The 16603-nt window shown below is 42.2% G+C and overlaps 1 protein-coding gene across 3 annotated transcripts in view; it reads right to left on the reverse strand.

Moving 5' to 3' along the window:
- LOC139751412 (uncharacterized) overlaps positions 1–16603 on the reverse strand; it is a 239291-nt gene that overhangs the window by 148843 nt on the left and 73845 nt on the right. The window lies entirely within an intron of this gene.

Genomic DNA, 16603 nt, shown 5'->3' on the forward strand with positions numbered 1-16603 from the left:
CTTTTTATTTCCACACATCTCACTTACCCTTACGTTACTCATTCGATCAAACCACCTCACACCACACATTGTCCTCAAACATCTCATTTACAGCACATCCATCCTCCTGCGCACAACTCTATCCATAGCCCACGCCTCGCAACCATACAACATTGTTGGAACCACTATTCCTTCAAACATACCCATTTTTGCTTTCCGAGATAATGTTCTCGACTTCCACACATTCTTCAAGGCCCCCAGAATTTTTCGCCCCCTCCCCCACCCTATGATCCACTTCCGCTTCCATGGTTCCATCCGCTGCCAGATCCACTCCCAGATATCTAAAACACTTCACTTCCTCCAGTTTTTCTCCATTCAAACTCACCTCCCAATTGACTTGACCCTCAACCCTACTGTACCTAATAACCTTGCTCTTATTCACATTTACTCTTAACTTTCTTCTTCCACACACTTTACCAAACTCAGTCACCAGCTTCTGCAGTTTCTCATATATAAACATTTTTTTTTTTTCATACTATTCGCCATTTCCCGCATCAGTGAGGTAGCGTTAAGAACAGAGGACTGGGCCTTAGAGGGAATATCCTCACCTGGCCCCCTTCTCTGTTCCTTCTTTTGGAAAAAAAAAAAAAAAAACATACACAGACATATACATATATACACATGTACATAATTCATACTTACTGCCTTTATCTATTTATATTTATCAAATTTTGACACTCTCCCGCGTTAGCGAGGTAGCGCAAGGAAACAGATGAAAGAATGGCCCAACTCATCCACATACACATGTATATAATAAACGCCCACACACGCACATATACATACCTATACATTTCAATGTATACATACATATACATACACAGACATTTACAAATATACACATGTACATATTCATACATGCTGCCTTCATCCATTTCTGCCCACCACCCCGCCACACATGAAATGACATGCCCCTCCCCCCGCGTTCGCACCAGATAGGGCCAGGAAATGACAACAAAGGCCACATTTGTTCACATGCAGTCTCTAGCTGTCATGTGTAATGCACTGAAACCACAGCTCCCTTTCCACATCCAGGCCCCACAAAACTTTCCATGGTTAACCCCAGACGCTTCACATGCCCTGGGTCAATCCTCTGACAGCACGTTGACCCCAGTATACCACATCATTCCAATTCACTCTATTCACTGCATGCCTTTCACCCTCCTGTATGTTCAAGCCCCATCGCTCAAAATCTTATTCATTCCATCCTTCCACCTCCAATTTGGTCTCCCACTTCTCATCGTTCTCTCCACCTCTGTTTCTCTCCATATGTCCATGCCATTTCAATGCACTCTCTTATGCTCTCTCAATCACACTTTTTATTTCCACACATCTTTCTTACCCTTTCATTACTTACTTGATCAAATCACCTCACACCACATATTGTCCTCAAATATTTCGTATCCAACACATCCACCCTCATCCGTACAACTTTATCTACAGTCCACTCCTTGCAACAATGTTGTTGGAACTACTATTCCTTCCTTGGAAGGAGGTAAATAACATGCGTAAGAACTAATGGGAACATCGGTGAAGGTTGAAAGGGGGGAAGTGATTACAAGTAGTGATGAAGTGAAGAGGTAAAGTGAGTATTTTGAGGGTTTGTTGAATGTTTCTGATGACTGAGTGGCAGACGTAAGGTTTTGGTCAGGTTGGAGTGTTAAGTGAGACAGTCAGGGAGAAAAGTTGGTTATGAGAGAAAAGGTAGTGCAAAGCTGTGTGGAAGATGAAATCCGGCAAGGTGGCGGGTTTGGATTTTTTTTTTTTTTTTTTTTTTTTTTTCGCTGTCTCCCGCGTTTGCGAGGTAGCGCAAGGAAACAGACAAAAGAAATGGCCCAACCCACCCCCATACACATGTATATACATACGTCCACACACGCAAATATACATACCTACACAGCTTTCCATGGTTTACCCCAGACGCTTCACATGCCCCGATTCAATCCACTGACAGCACGTCAACCCCGGTATACCACATCGCTCCAATTCACTCTATTCCTTGCCCTCCTTTCACCCTCCTGCATGTTCAGGCCCCGATCACACAAAATCTTTTTCACTACATCTTTCCACCTCCAATTTGGTCTCCCTCTTCTCCTCGTTCCCTCCACCTCCGACACATATATCCTCTTGGTCAAACTTTCCTCACTCATTCTCTCCATGTGCCCAAACCATTTCAAAACACCCTCTTCTGCTCTCTCAACCACGCTCTTTTTATTTCCACACATCTCTCTTACCCTTACGTTACTTACTCGATCAAACCACCTCACACCACACATTGTCCTCAAACATCTCATTTCCAGCACTTCCATCCTCCTGCGCACAACTCTATCCATAGCCCACGCCTCGCAACCATACAACATTGTTGGAACCACTATTCCTTCAAACATACCCATTTTTGCTTTCCGAGATAATGTTCTCGACTTCCACACATTCTTCAAGGCTCCCAGAATTTTCGCCCCCTCCCCCACCCTATGATCCACTTCCGCTTCCATGGTTCCATCCGCTGCCAAATCCACTCAAAGATATCTAAAACACTTCACTTCCTCCAGTTTTTCTCCATTCAAACTCACCTCCCAATTGACTTGACCCTCAACCCTACTGTACCTAATAACCTTGCTCTTATTCACATTTACTCTTAACTTTCTTCTTTCACACACTTTACCAAACTCAGTCACCAGCTTCTGCAGTTTCTCACATGAATCAGCCACCAGCGCTGTATCATCAGCGAACAACAACTGACTCACTTCCCAAGCTCTCTCATCCCCAACAGACTGCATACTTGCCCCTCTTTCCAAAACTCTTGCATTCACCTCCCTAACAACCCCATCCATAAACAAATTAAACAACCATGGAGACATCACACACCCCTGCCGCAAACCTACATTCACTGAGAACCAATCACTTTCCTCTCTTCCTACACGTACACATGCCTTACATCCTCAATAAAAACTTTTCACTGCTTCTAACAACTTGCCTCCCACACCATATATTCTTAATACCTTCCACAGAGCATCTCTATCAACTCTATCATATGCCTTCTCCAGATCCATAAATGCTACATACAAATCCATTTGCTTTTCTAAGTATTTCTCACATACATTCTTCAAAGCAAACACCTGATCCACACATCCTCTACCACTTCTGAAACCACACTGCTCTTCCCCAATCTGATGCTCTGTACATGCCTTCACCCTCTCAATCAATACCCTCCCATATAATTTACTAGGAATACTCAACAAACTTATACCTCTGTAATTTGAGCACTCACTCTTATCCCCTTTGCCTTTGTACAATGGCACTATGCACGCATTCCGCCAATCCTCAGGCACCTCACCGTGAGTCATACATACATTAAATAACCTTACCAACCAGTCAACAATACAGTCACCCCCTTTTTTAATAAATTCCACTGCAATACCATCCAAACCTGCTGCCTTGCCGGCTTTCATCTTCCGCAAAGCTTTTACTACCTCTTCTCTGTTTACCAAATCATTTTCCCTAACCCTCTCACTTTGCACACCAACTTGACCAAAACACCCTATATCTGCCACTCTATCATCAAACACATTCAACAAACCTTCAAAATACTCACTCCATCTCCTTCTCACATCACCACTACTTGTTATCACCTCCCCATTTGCGCCTTTCACTGAAGTTCCCATTTGCTCCCTTGTCTTACGCACTTTATTCACCTCCTTCCAGAACATCTTTTTATTCTCCCTAAAATTTGGATGGTATTGCAATAAATTTATTACGAAAGAGGGTATCTGTGTTGTTGACTGGTTGGTAAGGACATTCAACGTATGTATGGATCATGTTTGAAGTGCCTGAGGATTGGCGAAATGCATGCATAGTGCCACTGTACAAAGGCAAAGGGGATAAAGGCAAGTGTTCAAACTACGGAGGCATAAGTTTGTTGAGTATTCCTGAGAAATTGTATAGGGGGTATTGATTGAGAGGGTGAAGGCATGCACACAGCATCAGATTGGGGAGGAGCAGTGTGGTTTCAGAAGTGGTAGAGGATGTGTGGATCAAGTGTTTGCTTTCAAGAATGTAAAAAATACTTAGAAAATCAGATTTGTACATAAAATTTATGGATCTGGAGAAAGCATATGATAGGGCTGATAATTTGTGGGTCTTAAAAGTAAATGGTGTGGGAGGTAAGTTACTAGAAGCAGTGAAAAGTTTTTACCAAGGATGTAAGGCATGTGTGCGAGTAGGAAAAGAGGAGTTATTAGTTCCCAGTGAAGGTCAGTCTGTGGCAGGGGTTTGTGATGTCCCGATGGTTATATAATTTATGGATGGGGAGGTTAGGGAAATAAATGAAAGAGTTTTGGAGAGAGGGGTGAGTATGCAGTCTGCTGGGATGAGAGGGCCTGGGAAGTGAGTCAGGTGTTGTTTGCCAATGATACAGCTCTGATGGCTGATTCGAGAGAGAAACTGAAGAAGTTGGTGACTGAGTTTGGAAAAGTATGTGAAAGGAGAAAGTTGAGAGTAAATGTGAAAAAGAGCAAGGTTATCAGGTTCAGTAGGATTGAAGGACAAGTTAATTGGGATGGAAAGGTCTGTGGGGCCTGGAGGTAGATAGGGAGCTGTGATTTCTGTGCATTACACATGACAGGTAGAGACTGAGCGTGAACAAATGTGGCCTATTTATCTGTGTTTCTGGCACTACCTCACTGAACCAGGGGTAACAAAGCTGTTTTCCTGTGGGGCGGGGTAGGAACAGGAATGGATAAAGGAAAGTAAGTATGAACTTGTACATGTGTATGCATGTAATGTCTACATATGTGTATGTATATGTGCATATGTGGGCATTTACGTACACATATGTGTATATGAGTGGATGGGCCATTCTTCGTCTCTTTCCTGGCACTACCTCGCTGACTGGGAAACAGCGATCATGTATAACAAATGATGTAATAAAATTAGAATGGAGAAAAATTGGAGGAAGTGAAGTGTCTTAGATATCTGAGAGTGGACTGAGCAGCTAATATAACCATGGAAGGAGAGGTGAGTCAAGAGTTGGGTGAAGGGTGAAGGTTCTGGGAGCATTGAAGAATGTTTGGAAGGAGAAAGCATTATCTCAGAGAGCAAAAATGAGTATGTTTGAAGGAATAGTGGTTCCAACAATATTATACAGTTGTGAGGCAAAGGCTACAGAGAGGGTTGTATGGAGGAGGGTGGCTGTGTTGGAAATGAAATGTCTGAGGACAATCGAGTAAGTAATGAGAGGGTATGAGAGATGTGTGGACATAAGTGTGTGGATGAGAGAGCAGAAGAGGTAGTAATGGAATGGTTTGGACATATGGAGAGAATGAGTGAGGAAAGTTTGACTAAAAGGATATATATGTCAGAAGTGGAGGGAACAAGGAGAAGCAGAAGACTAAATTGGAGGGAGAGGATGGAGTGAAAAATATCTTCAGTGACCAGGACCTGAACATACAGGAGGGTGAGAGGAGTGCAAGGAATAGAGTGAATTGGAATGATGTAGGATACCAAGGTCGACTTGCGGTCAATGGACTGAACCAGGACATGTGAAATGTCTGGAGTAAACCATGGAAAGGTCTGTGGGGTCTGGATGTGGATAGGGAGCTGTGGTTTCAGTGCATTGCACATGACAGCTAGAGACTGAGTGTGAGTGAATGTAGCCATTTTTTTCTGTTTCCTTGGCGCTGCCTCGCTGAAGCATGGGGTAGCAATGCCGTTTCTTTGTGAGACAGAGTAGCGCCAGGAATGGGTGAAGGCAAGCAAGTATGAATACGTACATGTATATATATGTATATGTCTGTGTCGTAGAAGGTGACTAAAAGGGACAGGAGCGGGGGGCTAGAAACCCTCCCCTCCTTGTATTTTGACTTTCTAACGGGGTTACCACTCTTTTACTGACATAAAATTCAAGGCTTTTTCCAGGATATTTCCAGAATCTGTAAATGTTTTCCAGGATATTTTCTACAGGGTTTTCAGCCCACTTAATCTTAAATGGACTTCAATGGACAAACCATCTGGATAACACTGATCATTGGTTTGTGTTTGTTCTATTGAACACATAACTTAGTTACCACGTTAGTTCTAATGATTTAGGATTGGACTTTATTGTATTGACAGGACTATCAAGAGCTATCTGTATGAGGCTGGCTTTCAACGCTTTATAAGCCACAAGATGACCAATTTGAATGATACAGAAACTTTCTGACTCAGCACTGTGACTAAGGCCATTTACCTAAAATATTGGAAATCTATAGCATTCAAAGGATGCCAATCCATTCAGACAAAGAGTTAATCCACCTTGGCGTAAAGGAGAATAGTCTTAGATTAGGATTTCCTTCTATAATGTCAACAACTTGTTTTGGACTCAAATAAAAAGCCCTTTCAATTTCTAAAGATTCAATAATTTTAGCGTTAGCTATTTCCTTGCAACATTCATCCGTAACTTCCTCTGAAAATTGTTTCTCTCTTGTTAAAGTTCTTGGTTCCAATTCAATGCTAACTAAACGCTTTGAAAGTAAACATGCAATATCTATAAAAATTTCGCAGTCTTTGAACGTATTTGTATTTAACGATATTGCATTGAGAAAAAAAGACTTTAACCCAATCTGAGTCAATAAGAGTTGACTTGGAAAATGCAAAGCACGTTTTTTAAAAAAATTGGCCATCACGATCATCATTAACCAATGCTTTCATTACTCCATAACAGGTGTGAGCAAGCACAATCGAGACTGCGATTTCAGTTCGATTCGTACCATACAACTCACCCCACAAAAAAGCCGCACTGTAGCAATAAAGTATATTCAGGGTACGAAAGTGAGGGACAAATGAGGCCCAAGGGAAGTAACCTTTTCCTAACTTACTTCAAGTGTTTTTCCCGGATATTTTTAATTTTACGCGTTTTCCAGGCCTTTCCACGGCCGGGAGGAACTCAAATAAAATTCCCGGGTTTTTCCCATTTTCCTGGTGGCGTGGGAACCCTGTTTTAAAAGGGAAAACAGAAGAAGGAGTTATGTGGGGAGTGCTCATCCTCCTCGAAGGCTCAGATTGGGGTGTCTAAATGTGTGTGGATGTAACCAAGATGAGAAAAAAGTAGCAATAGGTAGTATGTTTGAGGAAAGGAACCTGGATGTTTTGGCTCTGAGTGAAACGAAGCTCAAGGGTAAAGGGGAAGAGTGGTTTGGGAATGTCTTGGGAGTAAAGTCAGGAGTTAGTCAGAGGACAAGAGCAAGGGAAGGAGTAGCACTACTCCTGAAGCAGGAGTGGTGGGAGTATGTGATAGAGTGTAAAAAAGTAAACTCTAGATTGATATGGGTAAAACTGAAAGTTGATGGAGAGAGATGGGTGATTATTGGTGCATATGCACCTGGGCATGAGAAGAAAGATCATGAGGCAAGTGTTTTCGGAGGAGCTGAATGAGTGTGTTAGTAGTTTTGATGCAAGAGACTGGGTTACAGCGATGGGTGATTTAAATGCAAAGGTGAGTAATGTGGCAGTTGAGGGAATAATTGGTATACATGAGGTGTTCAGTGTTGTAAATGGAAATGGTGAAGAGCTTGTAGATTTATGTGCTGAAAAAGGACTGGTAATTGGGAATACCTGGTTTAAAAAGAGAGATATACATAAGTGAGTCAGTTGTTGTTCGCTGATGATACAGCGCTGGTGGCGGATTCATGTGAGAAACTGCAGAAGCTGGTGACGGAGTTTGGTAAAGTGTGTGGAAGAAGAAAGTTAAGAGTAAATGTGAATAAGAGCAAGGTTATTAGGTACAGTAGGGTTGAGGGTCAAGTCAATTGGGAGGTGAGTTTGAATGGTGAAAAACTGGAGGAAGTGAAGTGTTTTAGATATCTGGGAGTGGATCTGTCAGCGGATGGAACCATGGAAGCGGAAGTGGATCATAGGGTGGGGGAGGGGGCGAAAATTTTGGGAGCCTTGAAAAATGTGTGGAAGTCGAGAACATTATCCCGGAAAGCAAAAATGGGTATGTTTGAAGGAATAGTAGTTCCAACAATGTTGTATGGTTGCGAGGCGTGGGCTATGGATAGAGTTGTGCGCAGGAGGATGGATGTGCTGGAAATGAGATGTTTGAGGACAATGTGTGGTGTGAGGTGGTTTGATCGAGTAAGTAACGTAAGGGTAAGAGAGATGTGTGGAAATAAAAAGAGCGTGGTTGAGAGAGCAGAAGAGGGTGTTTTAAAATGGTTTGGGCACATGGAGAGAATGAGTGAGGAAAGATTGACCAAGAGGATATATGTGTCGGAGGTGGAGGGAACGAGGAGAAGAGGGAGACCAAATTGGAGGTGGAAAGATGGAGTGAAAAAGATTTTGTGTGATCGGGGCCTGAACATGCAGGAGGGTGAAAGGAGGGCAAGGAATAGAGTGAATTGGAGAGATGTGGTATACAGGGGTTGACGTGCTGTCAGTGGATTGAATCAAGGCATGGAAAGCTGTGTAGGTATGTATATTTGTGTGTGTGGACGTGTGTATGTACATGTGTATGGGGGGGGTTGGGCCATTTCTTTCGTCTGTTTCCTTGCGCTACCTCGCAAACGCGGGAGACAGCGACAAAGTATAAAAAAAAAAAAAAAAAAAAAAACATATATAAGTAGGAGAGATGGCCAGAGAGCATTATTGGATTACGTGTTAATTGATAGGCACGCGAAAGAGAGACTTTCGGATGTTAATGTGCTGAGAGGTGCAACTGGAGGGATGTCTGATCATTATCTTGTGGAGGCTAAGGTAAAGATTTGTGGGGGTTTTCAGAAAAGAAGAGAGAATGTTGGGGTGAAGAGAGTGGTGAGAGTAAGTGAGCTTGGGAAGGAGACTTGTGTGAGGAAGTACCAGGAGAGACTGAGTACAGAATGCAAAAAGGTGAGAACAAAGGAGGTAAGGGGAGTGGGGGAGGAATGGGATGTATTTAGGGGAGCAGTGATGGCTTGCGCAAAAGATACTTGTGGCATGAGAAGCGTGGGAGGTGGACAGATTAGAAAGGGTAGTGAGTGGTGGGATGAAGAAGTAAGATTATTAGTGAAAGAGAAAAGAGAGGCATTTGGACGATTTTTGCAGGGAAATAATGCAAATGAATGGGGGATGTATAAAAGAAAGAGGCAGAAGGTCAAGAGAAAGGTGCAAGAGGTGAAAAAGAGGGCAAATGAGAGTTGGGGCGAGAGACTATCATTAAATTTTAGGGAGAATAAAATGATGTTTTGGAAGGAGGTAAATAAAGTGCGTAAGACAAAGGAACAAATGGGAACTTCAGTGAAGGGGGCTAATGGGGAGGTGATAACAAGTAGTGGTGATGTGAGAAGAGATGGAGTGAGTATTTTGAAGGTTTGTTGAATGTGTTTGATGATAGAGTGGCAGATATAGGGTGTTTTGGTCGAGGTGGTGTGCAAAGTGAGAGGGTTAGGGAAAATGATTTGGTAAACAGAGAAGAGGTAGTAAAAGCTTTGCGGAAGATGAAAGCCAACAAGGCAGCGAGTTTGGATGGTATTGCAGTGGAATTTATCAAAAAAGGGGATGACTGTATTGTTGACTGGTTGGTAAGGTTATTTAATGTATGTATGATTCTTTTCACTATTTAATTAACTTTTAATTAAATTTAATTTAATTTTAATTATATTAGAATTTAATTAAATAGTGAAATTGGAAAAAAAATGTAGCTTAGACATTGAAGCTTATTCTTTCATTGAAATGTGAACAAAGGGAGTTTTTTTTTATTCAAAGTGATACAGATGGAAAGCAAAAAGGTGTTTTTCATAAATGTACTGGAAAAGTTGAGGTCCAGATAAATTTTTGGTCTGCCAAGGCTTTATTATGGTGGATGACTAACTACCTACCCTCATGTATCCAAGATATGGTTGTAGTTTGTGTAATGAAGACAATTGAGAAACATCATAAGCCAATATTCCTGTTTCATGATAAGAGAAGTGGACCAGGCAGTATGATACAGTGGTTAAATTGATGAAAACTACTATTGACGTTTGTGTAAATAAATTATACATTTCCCTTTTCCATAGCCAGAGGTTGAACCATTATGTGACATTCATTTTTCATTTCATTTCAGGCTAGAAGTTTTCAGTTTTCTAAATTATTTCTTACATTTTTCATATGTATATATATATATATATATATATATATATATATATATATATATATATATATATATATATATATATATTTTTTTTTTTTTTATACTTTGTCACTGTCTCCCGCGTTTGCGAGGTAGCGCAAGGAAACAGACGAAAGAAATGGCCCAACCCCCCCCCATACACATGTATATACATACGTCCACACACGCAAATATACATACCTACACAGCTTTCCATGGTTTACCCCAGACGCTTCACATGCCCTGATTCAATCCACCGACAGCACGTCAACCCCGGTATACCACATTGCTCCAATTCACTCTATTCCTTGCCCTCCTTTCACCCTCCTGCATGTTCAGGCCCCGATCACACAAAATCTTTTTCACTCCATCTTTCCACCTCCAATTTGGTCTCCCTCTTCTCCTCGTTCCCTCCACCTCCGACACATATATCCTCTTGGTCAATCTTTCCTCACTCATTCTCTCCATGTGCCCAAACCACTTCAAAACACCCTCTTCTGCTCTCTCAACCACGCTCTTTTTATTTCCACACATCTCTCTTACCCTTACGTTACACACTCGATCAAACCACCTCACACTACACATTGTCCTCAAACATCTCATTTCCAGCACATCCATCCTCCTGCGCACAACTCTATCCATAGCCCACGCCTCGCAACCATACAACATTGTTGGAACCACTATTCCTTCAAACATACCCATTTTTGCTTTCCAAGATAATGTTCTCGACTTCCACACATTCTTCAAGGCCCCCAGAATTTTCGCCCCCTCCCCCACCCTATGATTCACTTCCGCTTCCATGGTTCCATCCGCTGCCAGATCCACTCCCAGATATCTAAAACACTTCACTTCCTCCAGTTTTTCTCCATTCAAACTCACCTCCCAATTGACTTGACCCTCAACCCTACTGTACCTAATAACCTTGCTCTTATTCACATTTACTCTTAACTTTCTTCTTCCACACACTTTACCAAACTCAGTCACCAGCTGCTGCAGTTTCTCACATGAATCAGCCACCAGCGCTGTATCATCAGTGAACAACAACTGACTCACTTCCCAAGCTCTCTCATCCCCAACAGACTTCATACTTGCCCCTCTTTCCAAAACTCTTGCATTTACCTCCCTAACAACCCCATCCATAAACAAATTGAAACAACCATGGAGACATCACACACCCCTGCCGCAAACCTACATTCACTGAGAACCAATCACTTTCCTCTCTTCCTACACGTACACATGCCTTACATCCTCGATAAAAACTTTTCACTGCTTCTAACAACTTTCCTCCCACACCATATATTCTTAATACCTTCCACAGAGCATCTCTATCAACTCTATCATATGCCTTCTCCAGATCCATAAATGCTACATACAAATCCATTTGCTTTTCTAAGTATTTCTCACATACATTCTTCAAAGCAAACACCTGATCCACACATCCTCTACCACTTCTGAAACCACACTGCTCTTCCCCAATCTGATGCTCTGTATATGTCTTCACCCTCTCAATCAATACCCTCCCATATAATTTACCAGGAATACTCAACAAACTTATACCTCTGTAATTTGAGCACTCACTCTTATCCCCTTTGCCTTTGTACAATGGCACTATGCATGAATTCCGCCAATCCTCAGGCACCTCACCATGAGTCATACATACATTAAATAACCCTACCAACCAGTCAACAATATATATATATATATATATATATATATATATATATATATATATATATATATATATATGGATTTGTATGTAGCATTTATGGATCTGGAGAAGGCATATGATAAGAGTTGATAGAGATGCTCTGTGGAAGGTATTAAGAATATATGGTGTGGGAGGCAAGTTGTTAGAAGCAGTGAAAAGTTTTTATCGAGGATGTAAGGCATGTGTACGTGTAGGAAGAGAGGAAAGTGATTGGTTCTCAGTGAATGTAGGTTTGCGGCAGGGGTGTGTGATGTCTCCATGGTTGTTTAATTTGTTTATGGATGGGGTTGTTAGGGAGGTAAATGCAAGAGTCCTGGAAAGAGGGGCAAGTATGAAGTCTGTTGGGGATGAGAGAGCTTGGGAAGTGAGTCAGTTGTTGTTCGCTGATGATACAGCGCTGGTGGCTGATTCATGTGAGAAACTGCAGAAGCTGGTGACTGAGTTTGGTAAAGTGTGTGGAAGAAGAAAGTTAAGAGTAAATGTGAATAAGAGCAAGGTTATTAGGTACAGTAGGGTTGAGGGTCAAGTCAATTGGGAGGTGAGTTTGAATGGAGAAAAACTGGAGGAAGTGAAGTGTTTTAGATATCTGGGAGTGGATCTGTCAGCGGATGGAACCATGGAAGCGGAAGTGGATCATAGGGTGGGGGAGGGGGCGAAAATTTTGGGAGCCTTGAAAAATGTGTGGAAGTCGAGAACATTATCTCGGAAAGCAAAAATGGGTATGTTTGAAGGAATAGTGGTTCCAACAATGTTGTATGGTTGCGAGGCGTGGGCTATGGATAGAGTTGTGCGCAGGAGGATGGATGTGCTGGAAATGAGATGTTTGAGGACAATGTGTGGTGTGAGGTGGTTTGATCGAGTAAGTAACGTAAGGGTAAGAGAGATGTGTGGAAATAAAAAGAGCGTGGTTGAGAGAGCAGAAGAGGGTGTTTTGAAATGGTTTGGGCACATGGAGAGAATGAGTGAGGAAAGATTGACCAAGAGGATATATGTGTCGGAGGTGGAGGGAACGAGGAGAAGAGGGAGACCAAATTGAAGGTGGAAAGATGGAGTGAAAAAGATTTTGTGTGATCGGGGCCTGAACATGCAGGAGGGTGAAAGGAGGACAAGGAATAGAGTGAATTGGAGCGATGTGGTATACAGGGGTTGACGTGCTGTCAGTGGATTGAATCAAGGCATGTGAAGCGTCTGGGGTAAACCATGGAAAGCTGTGTAGGTATGTATATTTGCGTGTGTGGACGTGTGTATGTACATGTGTATGGGGGGGGGGGTTGGGCCATTTCTTTCGTCTGTTTCCTTGCGCTACCTCGCAAACGCGGGAGACAGCGACAAAGTATATAAAAAAAAAAAAAAAATAAATATATATTGTTAGAAGCAGTGAAAAGTTTTTATCGAGGATGTAAGGCATGTGTACGTGTAGGAAGACAGGAAAGTGATTGGTTCTCAGGGAATGTAGGTTTCCGGCAGGGGTGTGTGATGTCTCCATGGTTGTTTAATTTGTTTATGGATGGGGTTGTTAGGGAGGTGAATGCAAGAGTCTTGGAAAGAGGGGCAAGTATGAAGTCTGTTGGGGATGAGAGAGCTTGGGAAGTGAGTCAGTTGTTGTTCGCTGATGATACAGCGCTGGTGGCTGATTCATGTGAGAAACTGCAGAAGCTGGTGACTGAGTTTGGTAAAGTGTGTGGAAGAAGAAAGTTAAGAGTAAATGTGAATAAGAGCAAGGTTATTAGGTACAGTAGGGTTGAGGGTCAAGTCAATTGGGAGGTGAGTTTGAATGGAGAAAAACTGGAGGAAGTGAAGTGTTTTAGATATCTGGGAGTGGATCTGGCAGAGGATGGAACCATGGAAGCGGAAGTGGATCATAGGGTGGGGGAGGGGGCGAAAATCCTGGGGGCCTTGAAGAATGTGTGGAAGTCGAGAACATTATCTCGGAAAGCAAAAATGGGTATGTTTGAAGGAATAGTGGTTCCAACAATGTTGTATGGTTGCGAGGCGTGGGCTATGGATAGAGTTGTGCGCAGGAGGATGGATGTGCTGGAAATGAGATGTTTGAGGACAATGTGTGGTGTGAGGTGGTTTGATCGAGTGAGTAACGTAAGGGTAAGAGAGATGTGTGGAAATAAAAAGAGCGTGGTTGAGAGAGCAGAAGAGGGTGTTTTGAAGTGGTTTGGGCACATGGAGAGGATGAGTGAGGAAAGATTGACCAAGAGGATATATGTGTCGGAGGTGGAGGGAACAAGGAGAAGAGGGAGACCAAATTGGAGGTGGAAAGATGGAGTGAAAAAGATTTTGTGTGATCGGGGCCTGAACATGCAGGAGGGTGAAAGGAGGGCAAGGAATAGAGTGAATTGGAGCGATGTGGTATACCGGGGTTGACGTGCTGTCAGTGGATTGAAGCAAGGCATGTGAAGCGTCTGGGGTAAACCATGGAAAGCTGTGTAGGTATGTATATTTGCGTGTGTGGACGTATGTATATACATGTGTATGGGGGGGGTTGGGCCATTTCTTTCGTCTGTTTCCTTGCGCTACCTCGCAAACGCGGGAGACAGCGACAAAGTATAATAAAAATAAATAACCTATACATCTCAATGTACACATATATATACACACACAGACACATACATATATACCCATGCACACAATTCACACTGTCTGCCTTTATTCATTCCCATCGCCACCTCGCCACACATGGAATAACATCACCCTCCCCCCTCATGCGTGCGAGGTAGCGCTAGGAAAAATCAACAAAGGCCCCATTCGTACACACTCAAGTCCCTAGCTGTCATGCAATAATGCCCGAAACCACAGCTCCCTTTCCACATCCAGGCCCTACACAACTTTCCATGGATTACCCCAGACGCTTCACATGCCCTGATTCAATCCACTGACAGATTCTATGTAGGGGAAACAAAAGTTTAAAATATATAGTTCGATGCATTTAAAAAGACTTATCAAATGCAAACCTCACTATATCAAGGAATGACCCTTAACAGAACACTTGTATCATCTTCACTGAAGCATTTTTTTTCATACTTACTCACCATTTCCTGTGTTAGCAAGATAGCATTCAATAACAAATGACTGAGCCTTGGAGGTACAACTCCTTATTTGGCCTCCATCTCTGTTCCTTCTTTTGGAAAAAAAAAAAAACTGAGGGGAGGATTTCCAGCCCCAGGCTCCCATCCTTTTTAGTCGCTTCTATGACATGCAGGGAATACGTGGGAAGTATTCTTTCTCCCCTTATTCTTATGGATATGAATTGTTATTGGGAGGGAAAATTCCATGTGGGATGAATGTTTACATGATATAAAAAAACCTGTATTAAGCTCCATGACAAGGGATGAAATTTTCTTGAGGTTATAAGCCAGATTCAACAGAAGGTTAAATATTTATCAGGAGCATAATTCAGGCAAAATCTAAACTAATTATGGGCTTTATACAGTTTACATCTTTAGGAGCTGGGAAACAACAGTATAAAGTATAAAGACTGATGCATCTGAACTGATGTTTACTGGTCATGTCAAGCTCATCCTCACAACACTAGGGTACGACTCCCAACAGATGGATAATGGAAAGACATATGAATGGATGTAAAACACACACAAGGATGAATGACAGACAAAGCAATCCCTTACCCTATGTTAAGCTACGTATGCAACAAAAAATAAGGTAAATATGCACTTTATGTACTCATGTTCTCAGTTTTACGGACATACAGAGGGATGCTGTCACACTCCTCCTGCTTGTGGTTATTCCAAGAATGGAGAATCCCCTTGGATATGACTAAACCATCTGAGTATAATCTCACTGAAACAACTTTTCACTATCCTTTACCTACTAGTGATTGCATCACAGCCTTAAAGTTGCAGGAGCTCCAGGGTCCTGGGTTTATGTTAAAATAATGAAAATATTCAATGCATGTATGGTTCATGGTGAAGTGCCTGAGGATTGGTGGAATGCATGCATACAGCCATTGTACAAAGGCAAAGGGGATAAGGGTGAGTGCTCAAATTACAGAGGTATAAGTTTGTTGAGTATTCCTGGGAAATTATATGGGAGGGTATTGATTGAGAGGGTGAAGGCATGTACAGAGCATCAGATTGGGGAAGAGCAGTGTGGTTTCAGAAGTGATAGAGGACGTGTGGATCAGGTGTTTGCTTTGAAGAATGTATGTGAGAAATACTTAGAAAAGCAAATGCATTTCTATGTAGCATTTATGGATCTGGAGAAGGAATATGATAGTGTTGATAGAGATGCTCTGTGGAAGGTATTAAGAGTATATGGTGAGGGAGATAAGTTGCTAGAAGCAGTGAAAAGTTTTTATTGAGGATGTAAGGCATGTGTACAAGTAGGAAGAGAGGAAAGTGATTGGTTCCCAGTGGATGTCGGTTTAAGGCAGGGGTCCGCGATGTCTCCATGGTTGTTCAATTTGTTTATGGATGCGATTATTAGGGAGGTGAATGCAAGAGTTTTGGAAAGAGGGGCAAGTATGCAGTCTATTGTAGATAATGATACAGCGCTGGTGGCTTATTCGGGTAAGAAACTGCAGAAGTTGGTGACTAAGTTTGGTAAAGTGTGTGAAAGAAGAAAGCTGAGAGTAAATGTGAATAAGAGCAAGGTTATTAGGTACAGTAGGGTTGAGGGACAAGTCAATTGGGAAGTAAGTTTGAATGGAGAAAAATTGGAGGAGGAGAAGTGTTTCATATATCTGGGAGTGGATTTGACAGCAGATGGAACCATGGGAGTGGAAGTGAGTCACA

This window comes from Panulirus ornatus, chromosome 11 (assembly GCF_036320965.1).
Source record: "Panulirus ornatus isolate Po-2019 chromosome 11, ASM3632096v1, whole genome shotgun sequence".
Classification (NCBI taxonomy): Eukaryota; Metazoa; Arthropoda; class Malacostraca; order Decapoda; family Palinuridae; genus Panulirus; species Panulirus ornatus.